Source organism: Gymnodraco acuticeps, unplaced genomic scaffold (assembly GCF_902827175.1).
Source record: "Gymnodraco acuticeps unplaced genomic scaffold, fGymAcu1.1, whole genome shotgun sequence".
In the NCBI taxonomy this organism is placed as follows: domain Eukaryota; kingdom Metazoa; phylum Chordata; class Actinopteri; order Perciformes; family Bathydraconidae; genus Gymnodraco; species Gymnodraco acuticeps.
In genome coordinates this window covers 2,897,979-2,903,978 of record NW_022990693.1, presented here as the reverse complement: position 1 = coordinate 2,903,978, position 6,000 = coordinate 2,897,979, and the positions used below count along the sequence as shown (strand labels likewise).

At 38.2% G+C, this 6,000-nt stretch overlaps 1 long non-coding RNA gene across 1 annotated transcript; it reads left to right on the top strand.

Moving 5' to 3' along the window:
• Window positions 1–841: 841 nt before the first annotated feature.
• Window positions 842–3,915, top strand: LOC117555587. Its single transcript, XR_004570420.1, has 2 exons — window positions 842–1,024; window positions 2,920–3,915. It is a non-coding gene; the product is annotated as an uncharacterized LOC117555587 (long non-coding RNA).
• The last annotated feature ends 2,085 nt before the right edge of the window (window positions 3,916–6,000 follow it).

The following is a 6,000-nucleotide window of genomic DNA, read 5'->3' as shown; positions in this document are numbered from 1 at the left end:
ACAGAGGGCGCTGGAGTAACAGTCAGCAGGCTGTGTGTTGTGTTGTAAACCGAAGTTTTCTAATGTTAGTTTTTGTTAATCGTGAGGGCATGTGAGTGCTTGTGAGTGCCTGAATGTGGCAGGCAAATCTTCACCGCTCTGCACTGCGCTTATAGGGCAATTAGCGCTGATAGCACAGTTGGCCAAATAGCTTCCAGCTAGTCTTAAATAGAGTGCTTCAGGAATGAGTCCAAAACCTGGGAATGAGTTAGCATTTTGTCAATTTTCTTTTAACGTATTCTTGATTCAATACCTGAAAGGAGCCCTTTCAATGCCTACTTCTGGGTCGGCCTACAAAATATATGTAATTTTTCTGACCATTTACAAGCCTGTTTGTGGGAAGTATTTCCTCTGTTCGAGCCTGCCAGCATAAAATAAAAATAGATGGGACAAAGCCTGAGGCTGTGGAACAACCTGTCAAAGGTAACACCTTTTTTTTTTTTTTTAAATAACAACATTTATAAATAAAACATTTAATCTAATTTCACTTGAATTGTGTCTTTATTTATTTTTAGCCAATACCACAGTAATTACTTTTACACAATTAATATTGGTCCTCCTGTTAATAATGTTTAAAATACCTTTTCAATTCTCCACTTAATTTTGCATTTTTTTTTTTTTGTGACCTGGCTTAAGCTTTACGGACAAAAATGACAACAACAATAATTATAATTATAATAAATATAAATATAATGATTATTTATTAGCATTATTAGTATAATCTTTTATTATCAGACCTTCCTTTGGTGTTTTATTTTGGAGGACATGACCGGAAGTTGCATCCTTTTCATGCTGGCGAACTTGACAGCGGTTTTCCTCGACCCTTCCTGCTGACTGCCACGTCGAGCTCCGTAAGGAACAGCAGGTTATTAACTTACTGTACTTTCTGCTGTATCAAACCTGGCGTCTCGGACTCCGGTAGAAACACTGGAAGAACGGCCAAAACACATTCTCCGCGCGGAACTGTTCACAACTCCGGCTATCTGTAAGATAACGTTACCTCTGACTTTATGAATCGTCAGCAGTATTTTCTCAGGGCTGTAACTTCACTAGCTCACATTTCCTAAAGTTAGTCCATGGTAACTAGCGTGAGGAGCCACCGGATACAGGACCGTACTGTTCCTCAGCCGCATATTGTAATGCGTTAAAGAACATGTGCTGCAGTCTGGCAAACGGAATAACCCGTGCGTAAAGTCCATCATCGTACTAAGCTAGTTAAATTCCAGTAAGCAGACAAAGTCACTACCTTGTTTGTTTGTAGCCTTTATTTATCCAGGTAAAAAATCCCATTGAGATCAACGATCTCTTTTACAAGGGAGACCACCTTATTTGTACCTACTGCATACCTTATTTGTACCTACTGCATGTAATGTTAGCTGACTGCTACTGGGCGGCATCAACAATGTGTCACTCAGCAACTGACATTACTAATGTTATCATCACTTTATAAGTTATAAGTTACCAGTAAGGTTATTTGACTTGTAAACAGTGACGTCATACATGGTTAAAGTGTCACCAGTCAGTCGAATGGTGTAATGGTACACAACCTTTGTGGTTCGGTATGTTTTCAGTACAGCATGTAAAACAAAATTAATAATACATTAATACAAAAACTGAAACATTTCACATTGGCCACACATCCTTATTTTTGTAGAATGCACAATATGCAGTTGTTCATAGTTCAGGCTATTTTTTCAGTATTCCACAGAGGTAACTAAAAACTAAAAACACATTAGGTGATGAAAACCCGTACATCAATGTATAAAGCCATTTCACTTCAGATGCTGCCAGCGCAACAACAAATGTCCAGGGACTGCAAGCTAAGTTACCACTGATGTTTGCTCTATTTGTTTCTTTATCATTTAAGATTCTGATGAATCCACTAGGAACAGTCTCCTCCTCTAAAAAACCCCAGAAACTGTGAGTAAAACCGGTAAAAAACACACAAAAAAGTAGCAAGATGTTAAATAAATGTTTCTCTATCATGGTTAAGGGCGTAGGATGGACGTGCTGCAAGCTAACCAAACATTTTGGATCAGCTTCTCCTTCAGGAGGTTTTTACGGAACAATTGTAGTTGGTCACACCACCGAAAAAGAACCCCTTGCCTGATCTGGATTATAGAAACGTTTTGCACTCATGGATGTAATGACCCTTTTTCTGTTACATGCATTAACAGCCCAAAAGTCCTCACAAAACAAGGTGTTTGACTAATTCTGCCATGACACATTGCTTTTGGAGGCTCGCTTCAAAGCGACGCAGGAATGAGTCCTAAACCCAGAAATTAGTTAGCATTTTAGCACTTCCAGGGGTACCGTGTCTCAAAGGTCAATGTTTTCTGGAATTACTTTTTAGACCGCAAACAAGATTCTTTTGTTAATAAAAGCTAAACAGATCTTTGAGTTTTGTTCTCTGCAGTAAACACCCCAATGGCGAGTGTAGAGCTTTTACGTGTCTTACAAACAGTAGTTTCTCGAGACTGATAAACGTCAATAGACCTAACGCGAGTCTACCTTTAGATTAGCAGTGTTGACGTGAAGTCATGGGCCAGTCTTGTGGTTGTTTTATAGCCTAACGTTAGCTTTTTATTTCTGGCGATTGCATTTTTGCTAGATCTATTATAAAAGTGGTGTTAATATATGGAGACTACCTTGTTGAACAAAACTGATTTCAACAGACCTTATTTTTTGCAATATTAAAATATCCGAAGGAAAGATCCAATAGCTAATATTTGAAGGAGCTATTGGAAGGTAACTTCGGTCAACAGTTACATTTAAAAAAATCTTTATACAAAGATGTTAACTCTTTCCTGTTGAACATTTTGCTGTGACTAATTCTAAGCTTAAGACCTTTTTCTGACCCGTGTTATCTGTCTTTGTCAGGTTCCTGTGAGCACAACAAAGAAGTAGAGGAGCGGTCCTGGAGACAACATGAGGCAACTCAAAGGCAAAGCCAAAAAAGAAACGTCCAAGGACAAGAAGGAGCGTAAGCAGGCCATGCAGGAGGCCCAACAGCAGGTGGCCACCATAGTTCTGCCTACACTGGCTGTGGTGGTGCTGCTCATCGTCGTCTTTGTATATGTGGCCACCAGGCCTGGTGCTATAGAGTAGACATTCAAGTTCTGCTGAGAACACACAAACTACAAACTGACAATGGCTATACCCAAAGGATTACCCCCTTCATGAGACTACCCTCTGTAGGCCCATGTCTAGCCTACCAATTGTCTCAATGAAAACATCCCCCAAAGGATCCCTCTTTGCTCTGAACAGGATTGAAGCGGCAAAAAGAAGAAATCAAACTGAGCGAAGAAACCTCTGTGCCTTCAGACGATTGAAAATGTTATCCTGTTTATTTCAGAGTAGCAGATAGATTCATGTTGATGTCTTAGAAAAAGATGCAATACCATGCGTACCAAAGGACACGTGCACAGCTTGCCAAGTTTGACCAGAGGTGTTAAAAAAACTTTTAAACCTTTGACTCGGTGCTGATCTAAATATTTCTAGTTAATGCAACATTAGCCCGGTCTCTGACATGTACCACTCTTTGGACAGCACTCACACATATCTGTATGAATATGTATGTATGACTTAGGGACAAAGTACACTTCCGTTTTTTCCTAAATGCAGCACCAGAGTTTTTTATTGAATGTATTTGTAGAATGTGTTATCTCCAGTCCAGTATGTTAATACCAGGTTTATACACACATGAATCTTTTCATCTTTAATGTGAATGTTACCCAATTTGTGTCCATTAAGTTATTGACAAGCATACATTTTAATCACTTAATTCATCTGTGCGATTTCAACAAGGTGCCTTAACAGATTTGAAACTGTATCATTTCAGTTCAATAAATTCATTTTTAAATAATTTGGAATTTGTTTAGTGTTCGAGAGTTTTGATTTATGCACATTAATGTTGCATTTTTATGTCTTGTATAAAGTGTATCTCAGTTTGTATCTGTCTTGGTAGAATCAGGTAGAGGAAATAATTAATGAGATCCAGACCCAATGACCTTATATTTAGCTACGGCTACCGATATTGAATATGGTCAGTGTTATTCTGGCCTTAATGCATAGTTAAGGGTTCAATCATCTATGTTTTTACTTTGGATGGCTGATGACAGTGCCTTGAAAATATTCAATGAAACTGGACAATAGTAACTAAAATGTGAGAAAATGACCACTTTAGTTTGTCCATCTCTGTTATTAAGTTATGGAATACTAAATAAATAAGTAATTAGATTCCTTACCGTTATTGTGCTCATAAAAAATTATAAGAATAAGACTAATGCGTATTGAACTGGTTTCATTAATTAGTGAGTTTATTTTAGGTAATTAGTTAGAAGCCCTTAGTATGTCTGCACAACAGTTACAATGGTCGAACTACATTTAAAACAGGATTGTCCCCATGTTTTCTTTAATAGTTACTAACATTAGATATTTTTATGAGATAAGGACCGCAAAACAAAAAATGTGCCTGAATAACGAATTTAGAGGGGACACAAAAGTCAATTGAGGGTCACTTGCATTGACAGTGTTGTGTTTTTATTTTATGATCCTTTTACATTAAAAACAAGTTAGAATTTTTTTCGGGGGGGGGGGGTTTCCAGTTTAGAGCAATAGGCCCCTCCAAATGTCTGTGCACGTCCCTGATGTCCACCCTGTTACTATTTTCACAGTAACAGTAAATGTTGACCATAATGTCATAAGCTGGACCGAAATATCTTTGCTTGTACTTTAACAAGCCATCATTAATTTGAAATAGGAATACAAATTTTACCCCAGCAGGTACCGACCTCGACCAGGGGAAACAATGTTCCTTGCAGCTACAAAGCCCCCTCCCATTTCATCTTTGTGACAGTCTGACCATACTTCCCTGCTTCTGCATCTTTTTCATTCCAGTATGATTAAAGGGTCAAACTATCAGAACAAAAAAGATGCAGTGAAAGCATGTTCAAGATAAACCACATCAACCTGGAAATGTTTTTGTCTAAAAGTAAAGACATTATGATACAAAATTAGGGCATATAAACAAATCACCAGAATGCACGAAATGAAGCAGAGTTTGATGCTCACATTTCTAAGACAGCCTGCTTATTGAGGGTCCCCTCCCCTCCTATTCTTGAAACGGAACATATCCTGCCCTACGCCCTTGCAGTGGCGACTGGTCATTAGGGGCAGGTGGCACAGTGTCAGCAGAAAGTATTACAAATAATGATTACAACAAAATGCAAAAAATAAATTTAAATATATATAAAATATATTTTAAGATCATGTTTAATCATCTGATTCGTCTGTACATTGCTGTTTTAGTCTGTGTTCTTCTAATTAGTGTATACAGTGTGTGGCCCATTGAGCTGTTTTAGAAGCCATGTGGGACAAAACTCGATCATGCCTCTCCCTCTCTCTGTCTAAATGAACAGTGACTGTAAAAAACTACACTGCGCATGCTCAGAGTATTGTCCTATTTAATGTGTGTGGCAAAAAATAATGACCATTGGGCACTGAGCTGCCATCCCCACCATACGTCATCTCACATAATTCAGAGCTGATGGCGTAAGTACGTGTGCCGCGAAAAGTGTGGTGTGTGAAGAGCAGACGAGAGACGCGTCCTAAAACCCGGAAGTAAGCTGTGCACGGGTTCCCTCCACAAAAAAGCAATGAGATTTCTCCATAGGATTTTAGAAAATAGCTAGAAATAAGATCTGTGGGAAACGTATCTGTTAGATAAATGCACGTTTTGTTCAGCCGGATAATATCCACATGTCTACCCTACTTTTATAATTTTCGAATCATAAATCTATCGATTAGATTTATGATAGACTTTTAAGAAGATAAGGACGACTTTTACAAAAAAGTAATAGAGATTTTTGTCCAGAAGGATAGGCAAATGGACTTCATCTTCAAGTCAAGGTAAGACCGCAATTTTATTGAAAATGGGATACTAAGAGAGAACAATTCAAT